The 16012-nt window shown below is 42.8% G+C and overlaps 1 protein-coding gene across 1 annotated transcript in view; it reads left to right on the top strand.

Moving 5' to 3' along the window:
• Positions 1–16012, top strand: part of SLC2A13 (solute carrier family 2 member 13) — a 387637-nt gene that overhangs the window by 357726 nt on the left and 13899 nt on the right. The window lies entirely within an intron of this gene.

Raw genomic sequence — 16012 nt, 5'->3', positions numbered from 1 at the left:
ACTCCTTTGTCGGCCACTCCCAGGGCTCATTCCACCAGGGCGGTGGCAGCATCAACAGCCTTTTTCAAGGGCGTTGCATTGAAAGACATTTGCAGAGCGGCGACCTGGTCATCCTACGACACGTTCGCCAAACATTACGCCCTTCACAGGGTATTCCAAGAGGATACCCGTCTCTCTGCAGCGGTCCTCTCGGGGACCAGCTGCACATAATCCGATTACCCACCACCTATCTGGGTTACTGCTGGGTAGTCACCTATGGTGGAGCACCCACGGGGACACTCGAAGAAGAAAGAGAAGTTACTCACCGTAGTAACGGTGGTTCTTCGAGATGTGTCCCCGTGGGTGCTCCACTTCCCGCCCATCCTCCCCGCTTCGGATCTCTGTTAGTGTTTTGCAGGGGCAACCGAGGCGGTTGGTCGAGGAACTGGCGGGGACCGGATCGCGCACATGGCCAGGAGCGCGCCAGGGAGCGGCGCGTACCGACGCATGCGCGGTCCGGCAGAAACTGCTTGGAAGATCCGATCTGCGGCGCCGGCCAAGCCGTCACCTATGGTGGAGCACCCACGGGGACACATCTCGAAGAACCACCGTTACTACGGTGAGTAACTTCTCTTTTTCAGTTAAAACATTAGTTAGTTAATTAGTTTTAAATGAAGATTTAAAACTAATTAACTTTGAAAATTGTCACAGAAGTGTTGGGTTATTTTCCTCTCTAAATATTCCATTTTTTTATTAAAAAAAACAACGTGGGAAAAATTGTGATTTTTAAACTGAAAACCAAAAAGTCATGACTATAGTCATTGTTCTTCTGACAAAACAGGTATTTGCACTTTTCTACTCTGTTCTTATTCGTTAGATGCTCTTTATTTTAAAGTTGCTGTAATGGATGGGGCCTAATGAGAGCTAACATTATTGTAAAGTTTCAGATAATAGATCTTTAAATACAGTGAGAGAGAGGCATGAGAGCTCAGTAGAGCATTTAAAAAAAGCCAAATAAATATGGCTGATATTGTCCTGCCAGGAAATCAAGAGATGTCTTTATTGGTTCATAAAGGTTATAATGAGGAGTGAAGCTGGAAACACATGAAGACAGTGTGATAGAAGAAAAGGGGCATTGAACCTAATGGTGTGGAAAAAGCCACATGGAAGATGTCAGTGACATATAAAAGAGGGTCTGAAGGAGAATAGCAATAGAAATCCAAAGGTGTTTGGAAGTAGAATATATCAGTGTCAAAGAGAACGCTCCATTCAGAAATCAATCCAAAGCTGAACATTTTTAGTCAGAAGCTGAACTTGTGTAAACATTTATATTATGACTCCTAAGCAGTAATTTTTGAATAGTGCCAGTGCCGCAAAATGGCATTTTTGGTGAGTTTCCTATTTGGCCAAAGGGCAGTGTAAACACTCTATTGTAATTCAGAATTACTGGCATCCAGGTGATGACCCAGAGTAGTCCAATGTGAATGTTCTGGGAAGCACTTTGAACACCATTGCTCTTCAGCCAACTGAGCAAGAACAGGCCTGGGGAGCTTTTGAATGGTCATTCCTTGTTGGAGCAGTCTTGGGAGTTCAGCAGTACAGCTGAGGATGCTTGGTGGAGGGGAGAGTCCTTGCAGGCAGAGCTTTGAACCAGGAAAACATGGACTGATGATATGCCCAAGTTGTGGATAAGGGCTACACCAGGAAAACACAGCCATGTTTTCAACCCATGAGGTATTGGGACCATAACCCAGAATTCCTGTCAGCTGCAGGGACTGTGGGATAGCTACCCACAATGCATCTCTCCTTGAGTGAATGCAACCCCTGGCAGTGAGGATGTGCTCTGTTGACTACAGCCATCTACTGGGGACATGCAAAATCACATTTGTTAGAGTGGATGGTCAAAGTCTAATTAAATAAGATCAACCTAATTTTGTAGTGTGGGTATGTCCTTAGTCCTTGACTACACATGCCCCGCCCTTTCAGAAGGAGCATGTTAATGAGGCACTTTGAAACAGGTTAATGAGGCACTGACATACATATTCAGCACCACATTAGCATAATTACAGTCAGCCATGTTTCAAAAGTGCTGCTTTTGAAATGCACACTGGCTGTATAGACATGGGTGCTTTGAAATAAACCCCACATCTCGAAATTTCCTTTTGCTAATGAGGCCCTGAATATGCATGTCAGCACCTCATTAACCTGTTCCAAAGTGCCTCATTAATATGCCCCTTCCAAAAGGGAGGGGCATGTGTAGAGACGGTCTTAGAGAAGTTAGATGTCTTGAAGTCAGTAGGGCTGATGAAATTCATCTGGGAATACTCAAGGAGATGACTGAGGAGATAGTTGAACCATTAGATATTATCTTTGAAATGTCATGGAATCCAGGAAAGACAGCGGACTGCCGGAAGAGGGTAAATATAGTGCCCATCTATAAAAATGGAAATAAGGAGAATCCAGGGAATTACAGATCAGTCAGTTTAACTTCTGTATGAGGAAAGATAATGGAGCAAATAATGTAGGAATCCATTTGCAAACATGTCTAGAAGATAAAGTGATGAGTAACAGAATGGATTTGTAAACAAAAAAATCATGTCAAGCCAACCTGATAGCTTTCTTTGACAGGATAACAAGCCTTGTGAATAAGAGAGAAGTAGTAGATGTAGTATATTTAGACTTTAGTAAAGCTTTTAATATAGTCTCACTTGAGCTTCTCATTAATAAATTAGGGAAATACAACCTAAATGGAGCTTCTATAAGGTGGGTGCATAACTGGTTGTATATCCAGGGCTGCGTCTACACGTGCACGCTACTTCGAAGTAGCGGCAGTAACTTCGAAATAGCGCCCGTCACGTCTACACGTGTTGGGCGCTATTTCGAAGTTGAAATCGACGTTAGGCGGCGAGACGTCGAAGTCGCTAACCCCATGAGGGGATGGGAATAGCGCCCTACTTCGACGTTCAACATCGAAGTAGGGACGTGTAGACGATCCGCGTCCCGCAACATCGAAATAGCGGGGTCCTCCATGGCGGCCATCAGCTGGGGGGTTGAGAGATACTCTCTCTCCAGCCCTTGCGGGGCTCTGTGGTCACCGTGGGCAGCAGCCCTTAGCCGAGGGCTTCTGGCTGCTGCTGCTGCAGCTGGGGGTCCGTGCTGCATATACAGGGTCTGCAACTAGTTGTTGGCTCTGTGTATCTTGCACTGTTTAATGAAAGTGTGTCTGGGAGGGGCCCTTTAAGGGAGCGACTTGCTGTTGAGTCCGCCCCGTGACCCTGTCTGCAGCTGTGCCTGGCTCCCTTATTTCGATGTGTGCTACTTTGGCGTGTAGACGTTCCCTCGCTGTGCCTATTTCGATGTTGGGCTGAGCAACGTCGAAGTTGAACATCGACGTTGCCAGCCCTGGAGGACGTGTAGACGTTATTCATCGAAATAGCCTATTTCGATGTCGCAACATCGAAATAAGCTATTTCGAAGTTGGGTGCACGTGTAGACGTAGCCCAGGAGTGTTACAAGGAAGACACAAAAAGTAATTCTACCACACCACTCTGCGCTGATTGTGCCTTAGATAGAGTTTTGTGTCCAATTCTGGGTGCCTCATTTCATGAGAGATATGTTCAAACTGGAGAAGGTCCAGAGAAGAGCAGTGATTAAATGTCTAGAAAACATGACCTATGAAAGAAGATTGAAAGAACTGGGTCTGTTTAGTCTGTAAAAGAGAAGAGTGATAGAGGACATAAAAGCTTTCAAGTATCTAAAAGGTTGTTACAAGGAGGCAGGAAAAGTATTCTCCATATCTTTCGAAGATTGGGCAAGAAGCAATGGGCTGAAATTGCAGCACAAGTTTAGGTAGGACATTAGAAAAGCATCCTGTCAGGGTGGTTAACGACTAGAATAAATGTCCTAGGGATGTTATGGAATCTCCATCACTGGACATTTTTTTAAGAGCAAATTAGACAAACGCTTGTCTGGGATGGCCTAGATGGTGCTTGGCCCTGTCATGAATGCTGGGAATTGGACTTGGTGAGCTTTTGAGTTCTTTCCTATTCTATTATTCCATGATTTTTGCATTTGTTTCAATATATTTGTCACAACAGAAATTGTTTTCAGATCATACCTATAATGCTCCTGGAACAATTTGGTGCTAACACATTAAAAATTCTGTGCACAGTATTTTAATATTTTGTAATATTTTGCATATTTTTAAAAAAATAATACAATGTAATCACTTTGTTTTCAATTATTTTGGTAATTTATTTCAAACTACTTGTCAGCAAGCATGTCTGTAGCCATACAGACAACAAAAGAGATTTAGAAAATGATTTTGACAAGTAGATTCTTCAGTAGGCATGTTAATACAGAACTTTCAAAAATTGTGTATTTACACTACAATACAGAAATGTATTTCCTGCATCCCTCAGAAGCAGCATAAAGGCTTGGGAAGGCAGTGGCCAAAGAGGATTCAGTGAGGGAAATGATTGCTAAAAAGGATCCTGGGAGTGGACCTGGAGAGGTGTTGAGTATGGGCTGGAGAAATACGGAACAGACTTTTTGGGAAGATGGAATTGTTGGGGAGCCTTCCTCATGGAGACTCTGGCTAACCCATTCCATCAGGCTCAGCTGCATCTGTCTGTGTGTGTCCATGCACCTGCACTTATCCATCCTTCCCCCCTCCATTCCGCTGTATTCCTGCATCCCCTATTCAGCTACCTCTCTTCCTTGACCCCATGTTTCCCTGCACCCCCCACTCAACCATCTCCCTGCCCCATATGGCCCTGCACCACCCATTCAGTCAACCTTTAACCCTAGGGGGCCCTGCAGCTGCTGTTCCCCATCACCCAGTGTGATCCCACATCCTCTCACTCCCATTCAGTCACCAGCTAAGCACTGTCACCCCCTATCTCCTGTGTGCCTCCCCAGTCTTTCCCCCCACAAGGCCTTTGAACCAGTCTGTATTGCCCTCACGGGCACCATTTAAGAAGGGCAGCAGCCAAGTGTGCAGGGGGACTGCTTGCTCCTCTTTCTATTTCCTGAACTATCAGGGAGCAAGTGAAAGTTCACAGATTGAGTGGATTACTCATCTGCTCCTTCCACTCACTGACCAGGGGTGAGAGGCATGCACACAAGCCGCATCCTTTCCACTTGCTCTCTGATAGTCAGAGGTACGGAAAGAAGAACAAGCAATATCCTGGTATGTTTAGCTGCTGCCCCCCCATCTCTTGCCCTCAGAAAATGGTGCCCGTGGTGGCTGCCCAGCAGCCCCATGTGCCCCTCTTTGTCCCTCCCCACCCTATATCTGATGCCTCACCTGATCCTGTGGGCAGGGGATAGAATTTTCCCCAGGAGTAATAATATATGGGTTTTCAATAGACACATAAGACAGTGTCTGATGCAGGCTTGCCTCTGCTGTCTATGAAATACCATTGTTAAATCCTGTTAAAAATTAGGGGTTATTAACTGAATTCCTAAAGTAATTTTGTTATTGAAACTTTCAGTGAAAGCTTGTCTCCCTCTGCTTGCTAATTTTGTAGAAAGGTAGAGACATTGTAAAAGTGTGTTAAGATGAAAATGGATTAAAATGACATCTCGTGAGGCATTGAAATACCATTATTAGTCTAGTAGAGAGCTATAAATCCTTTCAGTTTAGTGTAACAGTGTTAGAAGTCATATTATCCTGTTTATGTGGATCATTTTGAGATTAGGAAAATAGACTGTGTTAAAAACATGCTATTTCCTTTCTCCTATTCCTTGTCAGCCCATTCTGTTTAGACCCTAAGCTTTTTGGGGTATGGACTCTCCTGCTACATTTTGTAGAGCACAATAGGCCACTAATCTTGGTTTGGGCCTTTTGACACTTCTGTAAAACAAATGATAAATCCCGTAACTCTCATGAATTATGACAATCTGTAGGTATGCAGGATCTGATGTAAAGCCCTTCAAAGCCAATGAAAGGATTCTCAGTGACTTCAATGAGATTTGCATCAATGCATATTGCCTAGGGCCCATTGGAAGAGTGATGGTAACACAGTGGTCTGAACCAGGAAAGTCAAGATCTTAAAAAAAAGTTGATACAGGATTCAAGTGGGAAAGAATTAAATAATAAATATCATTAATGTCAGTCACTATATCTTTATGGAAAATAGGTGTTGAAAAATAAGCCTCAGCTCATTGTTTGATGTGCTTACAAGTTTGGCTGTTAAGAGTAAATACGTAGAGGTAGTATACTTACTTTTATTACACATTTGACCTAATATCTCACAGAATATTAGTTTTAAAAAGCATTGTATAATAGCAATGTAAGAACATGGTAAAAGGTTAAGAACTGGCTAAATGACAAATCTCTAAAAGTACTTTTCATTGGAGAATCATCATTGAAAGAGGCAGTGCTAGTAGGGATCTGAATGGATGCAAGACTGTTCAACATCATCATCTTCAGTTATGTGGAGGCCCTGATCAGACATCCGGACCATGTGACCAGTCTAACAAAGTTGTTGGTAAATGATAATGTTTTCAGTGCAGGTCATATTCTCCACTTTCGGGATGTTAGTGTTCAGGAGTCTGTTGTCCCAAGAGATATTCAGGATTCTCCTGAGGCAGCATTGATGAGATTGTTCAAGCGCCTTAAGATGACATGTTTGTTGTCCAGGGTTCACGTGCGCACAGTGAACAATTACTGTACGGTATACAAGGACCTTTGTCTTGGCACAGGTGTCCCAGTTCTAGAAGACACTTTTTCTCAGGTTGGTGAAAGCAGAGCTTGCACAGCTCAGATGATGGTGGATTTCTATGTCAATGTCAATGTTAGCAGAGATGACTTCCAAGGTATAATAAATGCTCCACATTTTCTAGCTGTTCTCTGTTGACTTCAATCAAGGGTACTGAGATTGTGCCATCGGCAAAGGTTGGTGAAGCATCTTGGTCTTTTTGACGTTCAGTGTAAGGCTGAGATTGTTGTACACTTTGGTGAAGGCACTTAAGATGGTCCAAATGGCTATGGGAGAAAGAACAGGGACCCTGTTGTCATCTGCGTACTGGAGTTCCATGACTGAGGTTGTGTACGTCTTGCTTTTAACCTTCAGACTCGTAAGGCTGAAAAACTTGCCATTCATTCTATAGACAGTCTTCATACCAGCTGGATACTTGCCATCTTCAGTGCCACCATAGCTATTTATGGACCAAGAAACCATGAATTTACATGATCCAGATGTCTGACCAGGGCCTCCCAAAACAGATTCTGTTGTCTGAGTTGAAGGAAGGATCGAGGAGCATTGGGGGCCAGAGAAACATATTTGATCCCCTGAGATCAGAGGATGGTACACAACTCTTGAAAAACAATGAATCCATTACTTCTCACTGGAGGAAGCACTTCTATGGGCTCTTGAACTGCCCTTCCACCGTGGTCCTAGAATCCCTTGAGTGACTCCCTCAAACCAATAGGGATGATCTTGCAACACTTCCTACCCTGAATGAAGTCCAAGCTGCCATCAAAGCAAGAGCAACAGGGCAACTGGACTAGATGGAACCCCTGCTGAAATCTTCATAGAAGGTGGGTCAGAGCTCTACAAACAAACTCCACCTTCTCATTCTCAAGATCTGGAATAGGGAGCAGATGCCATGAGAGTTCAGAGATACACTGATCATTAGTCTCTTCAAGAAGAGCAACAAGTCGGACTGTGGAAACTATTGTGGCATCTCCCTACTGGCAACAGCAGGGAAAACCTTAGCTCGAATCCTTGCAAACCAACTCCTGCCACTCTCAGAAGAAATAACGAGAAGTCCTGTGGCACCATATTGACTGACAGATTTTTTGGAGCATAAGCTTTCGTGGGCAAAGACCTATTTTGTCAGATGGGGTGTGGCTTCCAACCATTCCAAAAAAACAGTGGACATGATCTTCACCACCCAGCAACTGCAAGAAAAAGGTTGCGAACAAAACCAAGCCTTATACATGAGTTTCATTAACTCAGTCAATCATAGCGCCTTGTGGAGCATCCTCTCAAAGACCAGTTGCCTTCCCCAAAATTTTTTGTTTGTGTCTGTGTGCAGCATTAGTGAGACTGATAACGAAATCAGAACTGAATGTTGAAGAATTGGAGCAGCACAGAAAAGAGTCCAAGCAATGATTTGAGAGCTGGGGAAAATGCCTTCAAATGAAAGTTAAAGTGCTCCATATTTTCAGCTTGTCAAAAAGATTTGAAAGGTCACTTGAGTACAATGTATAACCTTCACACAGTGGCACCAGCAGCTGCTGCAGACTCCAGGGCAAGCTGGGAGGGGGCCTGGCTTTGTGCCCTGGAAATGTTGGGGCCAGGGGCAGACAGGGCCGGACCTTGGACATTCGGTTTTCCCCACATCACAGCCATGTGCTGCAGCACTGTGGTGGCAATTCAAAGGTCCCCTTTGCTCTCTCTTACCCCAGCTCACCATCAGTGGACCTGCATTCACAAGAACTAATACTGGGTACTAGAGGGCTCTTGAATGCAGCAGAGAGAGGCATAATAGGAACTCATGGCCAGAAGCTGAAGCCAGATCAGAAGGGAAATAAGGCACACATTTTTAACGGTGAGGGTGATTAATCACTGGAACAAACTACCAGGATGGTGATGAATTCTCCCTATGCTGAAGTCTTTGAGGGCCTTTCTGGAAAATATTGTTTAGTCAAACATAAGCTGTTAGGCTCAATGCAGAGGTATTTGGTTGGATTAGACCTTTGATATGTAAAAGGTCAATCCTGATGATCTAATGGGCCCTTCTAATCTTAGATTCTGTGAATCCATTAACTCGTACTACAGTCTTTGACATGTCAGTGGTACATTATCCATTTTCTGTGTATTCTTAATAAATGGCTATGAAGAAGTGGGTCTGAATTTCTTACCATATTCAGCAGGTAGAGCCTCATATTTTAGGTTTACTTAGCCAACCTTAGATGAAGTGTGGAGCAGCTAATTTAGAAATGTGTAGCATGATTTTGTTAGCAGCAATTTCATGATAGTCACTGCTATTTTACCTCTTTTGATAGTCTGTTGACTGAGTAATAGCTCCATCATTTTATTGATTGGGTAAAGAAAGCTGCAGCTGCAAAGCAGGAAGACAGCACAGTATCAGAATAAAGCATTTTAAGCATTTTAGGTTAAATCCTTGGAAATTAGCAGGCATTCATATGCATATTCATATGGGCAGAGTTAGATGCACATTGAATAGCATATAAAAATTGATATAAACATGCAACATTCTGCAGAGTGCCAGAATTTGAGACTCATGAGTGAAGAGGTAGTTTTCTTAAGCGTGGGTATGACAGGATAAATGAAAGTATTGAGTTTTTTTACATTAAAATATGTATTTGGTAAGGAAAGCTTTGTTATTGATTTGAGTTCTTAAGATGCCCGTTGAGATTCCTGGGAGGAGGAAGATGACAGAAAGTCCAGAAAGCAATATCCAATATACAGAAACGGCACTCGATACAATTCATTGACAAGTGTTTCTGTATAGTGCTCTTTACTGGAATCAAGCCCTTTCAAGTGAATTTCACAAGCCCCAGTAAAGCTACTGCAGAAGGATATTTTCTTTCAGCTAAAGTGACAAGGCGCAGACATTTCGAACAGAATAGCCTAAGTTCTGTCACCACTTGCAAATGGTGATGTACTGGGTGGTGGCAATTGGATAGTGATGACCTGTAGTGGTGCCTAGGAGTAGAGAAACAGTCCATTTTGGGAGCACTTTAGGTAAACAAAGGAGTATGTGTCGAAACCATCCAACACATTGGAGTCATGCTGTATTTGCAATGGCACACATGACAGTATGGTCAACAAACATGCTTGTATTATGCATGATATAAAAGCAAAATGAGGTATGCACAGTGTTTTCAACATATAGCTCTCTACTTAAAATACCCTTACCTCAGTTAGCCCTCTTGTTAGCAGTCAAAAAATGGGCCACAGACTGAAATGGCAGGGATGCTGATTTGCTATAAAGAGGATCCTTTCAGGTTAATGTTGAGTTGCATTGTTCAGACAAAGTAAAAAACTTGCACTGCAGTTGCCCAGATTATATTTACTGCGAGTGTTAACAGGACTCCATCCACCCTGCTGTCAATTCTGCATTTTTAACCATAACATAAATAATATAATTAAAATATTCCATAAAAAAATAAAATAAAATAAAATAAAAGAATAAAATTAGCCCCATTGTCCTAAGCATTATTATTTCTGATTTATTTTACTGGAGTCTCCAATTTTTTTAGCACCCTCTCCAAGGCTATGTCTGCACTGCAGGGTTTTGTTGAAAGAAGCTTTTCACAGATGAGATCTTCCAAAAAAATATTCTGTCGACAGAGCGCAGCCAGACACCAAATCACATCGAAAGATGGGATGCGCTCTCGGTAAGAAGGCCACCCAGAACCAAGTCAGCCAGGGTTGCAGGTCACCAGTTGCTATTGCTGGAGACCTGTGGAGATGTGCGTTTAAAGGGACCTTCCAGTCAGCCATTCCCCTGCTCCCACTGGGGACTTGCCTACCTCATAGAGGGACAGCACAGCTCTCGCAGTGCCTGCTGTGCTTGCCCTGCATTTGCGGATGACACAGCTGGTCCCTTGGCATCATTCAGCCGGAGCTGCCCCTGGGCTTGCAAAGGCCCCACATCGACATGCTGCAGCTTGTGCTGCACTTTCAGGCAGCTGCCTTCCTGTTCCTCAGTGAACTTGGCCCTGAGCTTATCTATGGGACCATCTCCCTGGCTGTGGGAGCTACACCCTGGAAATTGAACCCCAGAGTGGACAGGCAGTAATGGAGGCACTACAGCAGTTCGGACTGGTGGGACCAGCAGGTCATGGAGCGGTAGAATGACCAGCAGTGGGCCCACACATAGTCTTGGCACAGCGCCTTGACTTTTGTGTGGACCTGCTCCAGGGTGCAGCAGGGGTCCCGCATTCCACCAGGCCCTCAGCCATGTGACCATAGATGTCTGCGTATCATCTTGTGGCTCAGGGGTCAGGAAGGATCTTTTCCTCTGCCCAGATCTCCAGGAGAGCCTGGATTTTAGGGCAGGACCAGGAGGGTGCCCACATCTTCGATCCCATTGGCAGGCCCTGGGACCCCTGGTAGTCAGACTGTGGAGACCAGCGCGGCATGCTGCTGCTCTCCAGACCAGCTTCCTGCCATGGGGCTTCTCCAGCCCCCTTGTGGCTTCAAGAAGGCCCAGAGGCAGCAACCATAGAGTGCTGATTGCTGTGGACAGGGTGTCCTCTGTGGCATCCCAGAGGCCTCTTCTGTTGAGAGAAGGCCCTCCGTTACATCCACACACGCCTTCTTTCAAGAGATCTGTCTCAGAAGAGAACTTCCTCTTCATAGTGAGCAGGGTACGGCTGTCGACAAACCCCCTCTCTTCTGTCGCCTTACTGTTGACAGAATGTGCTTGCAATGTGGCTGCAGACCGGGTTTTATCAACAAAACCGTGGAACCTAGACATAGCCAAAGACCAGAAAAGACTAATCTTCTTTTTTCTACCAGCAAGAGAAAAAGATCCTCTTTTTGTTCCCAGAATAGCTTGAAATTGGCATGACTTTTGGTATACTTTGTTTGTGCATCAGTCTAATGGCTGTCAGCCCAGCTCTGGAAATAAAATCTGATATTTCGTTTAATGCTTAACACTTACGGGAGGCTTGACATTTTCAAAATGCTGTAAAATTAATATTCCTCACAATTTCCCCGGAGGTGAAGTATTAAGTATTATCATTTGCATTTTACCAGTGGCGAAACAGAGATGCTGAGAGCGTAAGCTCAAATCTACTGAAGTCTGTGTAAAGACTCATACTGAGTTCAATGGGCTTTGACACAGAAGCCCCTAATGTCTGGAATCAAAATCACACAGCAGACTAGCAGTAGAAACAGGGAAGGAGCCCCTCCCTGCCAACACGAAGCTCCTCAGTCCACTAGATTTGGCTGTACAATACCAGCTGTACAGCATAAATTTTCACCTAGATCTTGTAAATCAGTGTTTCTTAAACTTTTTTGGAACCACAGAACATCAAACAATAATATTTTTATGTGAAACACCTATGAACATTTTCTTCAAAAAACGTTGTTTTGAGACCAAAAACAAAAAACAAACAAAAACCCCAGGAACATATGCAGCAAAAACCAAACTGAAATAATTCAATTGGGTATCATAGCAATGAAGAAGATACATTGTATCTGGTTTTAATAACAGAAAATATATACCCTCCATGTATGATACCAAAAAAGCATCAGACACTCGTAACGCACCTATGAGTTGTTCATGGAACACAAGTGTTTCTGTGGAACGTAGTTTAAGAAATGTTGTTTTAAACAATGACAATGTAAGCATGTTGCGTAAACAAAATTTATTACAGGTGAACAAGTAGCACCATCTATAATTGATTGCTCAACACTTCCAATTATAAAATAGCCCTTATAAAATCATGTACATATTTCAGTTGCTTAAAACTTTGCCAAATGCATAGAAAGCAAGGTTTTCCCTGCTACCTTGCCATATTTGCAACATAGCTTCATTGCTAAGTGTAATCAGGTCAGTGCTGACCCTGAAGACAAGGGTGTGAAGTTTTTCTTTTAAATAGCCTCTGATAAACTAGTTTAAAGTGTCTGCTTTTGTCAGAACTGTCCAAACCAGTGGTGCCTTTGCAACAGGCTTCTCTGAAACACCAATATTAATGTAATGCTTTTATTGCAAACATAATTCACAGCAAAATGCAGTATGCAGTATAGAACAAACAGTAAAATGTCTGAGCTTGCGTGAAATTTTAATTTTTGCTTGTAACAAGTGCTTTTTATTTCCCATACCTGCAGAAGGAATTGCCAGTCATCCAACTCACAGTAGATGTTTGCACATTGGGATTGCTCTAACCACACTAGCTGCTACTGAATTTCTGTGCTGTGCACTGCATTGCAGAATGACAGAAACTGCTGTTACCATGTCAGTTTGACCCATATTAGATACTGTGGCATGCTGCAATTGTTATAGTGGCTATTCAGTTAAAGTGCCCACTAATGTTTCTGTTCTTTGGTGAGGAACATATACGCTGTGATTCTTCATATTTAGTCTGAAGACACTATAATGCTGGGACCTATGAAAAGCTCTAAGAATGACCGGTAGATAAAGGTTAGTCATCTCCTAGAACAGTATTCATATTTACTGCTGTTCAATCTCACTGAGAACTTAGTGAGCATAATATGAGGTTTCATGGCCAAAGTAATCTATTTTTCCAATATCTTCCCTTTTGGTGGATGCCAATATTTCAGAAGTTAATGAACAGTTTTAGCAAAATGATGCAACTACCAGAAGATGCCCTTGATACTGTTGTGTAATTAGAGGTTAAATTAAACAGCATTGAGCTAAACGCAGTGTCAAATGTTATGTGCATGTTTTTCAAGCCTGGATATGATTTGCTTTTTATCTTGAGTCTAATCATCTGGCATAAAATACTTTGCTCACATATTGGTAGCAGTGTGTGTTTTATTTATCAGGACATCACTTCAGATATATGTTACAGTTGTAAGGACTATGGATGTGAACATTAGCTCTTCTGGAATGGACCCATTGAAAATATAAGCCTTTCTGAGGCATGTGAACCGGTGAGTCAGCAGCTGTGAGAAAATACACTTGCTGATATTTCAGAACGTAGTTACTTTTGAAAACAATTCCCTGCTCCTCTTTCGGCAAAGAGAAGTACACTTCCAGTCTTAGTTCAGACGGCATATGTACCATCAGGTGTCTGCACTGAAAGGAGTACCGCTCTTTTGCTCCACAATATGTGTTCTGCTTCATCAGTTGCTTCTCCAGATTTGCTGAGGATTCCAGAACATTTTTGCCAACTAACCATTTTCAGACAATTTGTCACCTTTGTCTCAGTCTGCAGTCTCAAACTTTCTCAGTGTGCCTGAGACTCTTGAGCCATATGTCTGCAGATGGTTCAGTTTACCATATTGCATCTTTACCCTTTTGAAATGTGGCTCAGGCCAGTTTACTGTCCAGCTCTTCACCCCTTGACAGGTTGGTCTGTTTTTCTCCACTGATCCAGAACTTCTTGAAAGTCCCCTATCAGAATTGCCTATTCGTCTAAATGGAAGTGGGTTTCAATGTGGTCATTGGCCAGTACAGCTAACACTGTTCTTGCTGCAGCTTCAGGTGTCAGGTCTTGGAGGTGATCTGAACATTCGTGGAATTCATGGTGCTCTCAACTACCCATTCATGGAAGTTTGGCATTGTCCAATGCCACGGTGGCAAGTTTCTTAAAAGGAATTCTTTGTCAGGGTAGGAAATAATTCCTTTGTGGAATCTTGGCATGGTCTTAGGACCTCCATTCAAGCTTCTGACATTTTGTGCCTATCCTCTCTCTTATCAGAAAGCTGTGTTCCTGGAGGCAATAGCATCTGCAAGAGGAGCATGTGAGCTGTAGCTTTTGATTTGTAGACAGTTGTTATATACAGTTCTCCAAAGACAAAATGGCCATGCAGCTGCACCCCAAATACATGTTTAAAGTGGTCTCTCAGTCTTGTTGGACCAAGGTGATACATTTTCCTGTGTTCTTTCCTAAATTGCACTCATCTCACACGTTACATGTTAGATGATGTCCAGCCTTCTATCTGGACAGGAATATAATATAATATAATATAATATAATATAATATAATATATGGAGATGCATATCTCATAGAACTGGAAGGGATCTCGGGAGATTTTGAGTCCAGTTCCATGACCTCTTAGCAGGACTAAGCACCATCCCTGACAGATTTTTTTCTTTTAATGTATTTGCTTTCCTATTTGTATCATCTGCTGACCCTGGGAATGGACAAAAGGTCTCTTCACAGACATTCTTTAAATGGGTAACATCCTGTATCAAAACTGCATATGAAACAGATTAATCTATACCCCCCACTCTGTGGAAGTAAGCCCCTTCTAAAGGATGCATACGATGTCAGTGTCATTTTAAGTGACCTCCCAGTACTGGGCATTTGCAGAGCTGCCACCTTGTCATCAACATATGTGTTTATGAATCATTATGGTATTACCACAGCATCCCGAGCAGAGGTAGACTTTGGCAAGACAGTCTTGTTTGAAAAGACTCTGAGCCCCAGCCACTTGCAGTACTGCTTGTGAGTCAAGTAAATGAAATTCACGGCTACATCTACTTGGAGAAGAAACAGTTACTTGTTGTAACTAGCTCTTCAAGAAGTGATGCAGCTATGTATTCCGTTGCCAGCCTGCCATGCTGTTGGCATCAGAATCTAGTCTTTCAGCGATGAGTGGGAACAAACTGAAGCTGGTTGAGGAAGCACTGTGTCAGATAGCCAAGGGACGGGTGGTCACAAAACAGGAGTGCTGCCTACTACAAGTACTGCTAGGAAAAATTCTTTGGTTCTGGTGCATGCGTACATCTCGGAGAATACACATCTGCATCGTATCTCGAAGAATCACAGTTAGAGGAAGTACTTCTTTCTTATTTTTGCATTAAAAAGAATTTCATTTTACTTGTTGTCCTAAGCAACTCACTTCATCTCAGTATTTTTTTTTAACTAGAATATTTCTTTTCCACTGCAGCACACACGGGAATAAAATACCCTTATCATCTCTATTTCTCCTCTTTTTTCCCTCCTCTCCCGGAAGAAACATTGTTTTGGGGGAGAGGAACATTTGTAAAACTGCAGGTGGTGAAACCAGGTTGAATATGAAGGAAAGGATGGGTTTATATTGTATATATGTGTTAGGTTTTATAGTTGAGTTCTGCCATTCTTCAAATACATTTTCAAAATGTGTTATAAAACATTATGAGTTTTATTTATAAAATGTGGTTAGTAAGATTCTTCCATTTCAGAGACGTCCCAGCTACAACGTAAAGATGCTAGAGGGAAGATTACCTGGAGAGTATAGTGGGAGCTGTTTTTAACATACATGCTAGAAAATGTATCCAGATACTAAAGTGATTGTTGCAAATCCTTGAGTACATGAGAAGAGCCCATGGTGTAGATCATGAAGGAATGCAAAGACATCTTTGAGCTTTG

Source organism: Carettochelys insculpta, chromosome 1 (assembly GCF_033958435.1).
Source record: "Carettochelys insculpta isolate YL-2023 chromosome 1, ASM3395843v1, whole genome shotgun sequence".
Taxonomy (NCBI): Eukaryota; Metazoa; Chordata; order Testudines; family Carettochelyidae; genus Carettochelys; species Carettochelys insculpta.
This window is presented reverse-complemented; position numbering and strand designations above follow the sequence as displayed.